Raw genomic sequence first — 208 nt, 5'->3', positions numbered from 1 at the left:
CCGAGCGGCAGCGGGACCCATCTGTCCCATCGGGGCACAGAAATCCCTGGGAAAAAAACAAAAAAAAATTGCTTTGGCCGCGGTGTCCCGCCTGGATGTGAAAGTCTGTAATTAAAACCGGCCTCAGTTTGTTTCTCTTATTTTTGGCGAAGGGTAGTGGAATTTTTGGGACTCCATCCTCCTCACCACCGGGGCTGGTGTGGCTTCA

The sequence above is a fragment of the Apaloderma vittatum genome, unplaced genomic scaffold (assembly GCF_000703405.1).
Source record: "Apaloderma vittatum isolate BGI_N311 unplaced genomic scaffold, ASM70340v1 scaffold34122, whole genome shotgun sequence".
Taxonomy (NCBI): domain Eukaryota; kingdom Metazoa; phylum Chordata; class Aves; order Trogoniformes; family Trogonidae; genus Apaloderma; species Apaloderma vittatum.
The sequence above is the reverse complement of the archived record's forward strand: the minus strand, read 5'-3'. Positions refer to the sequence as shown.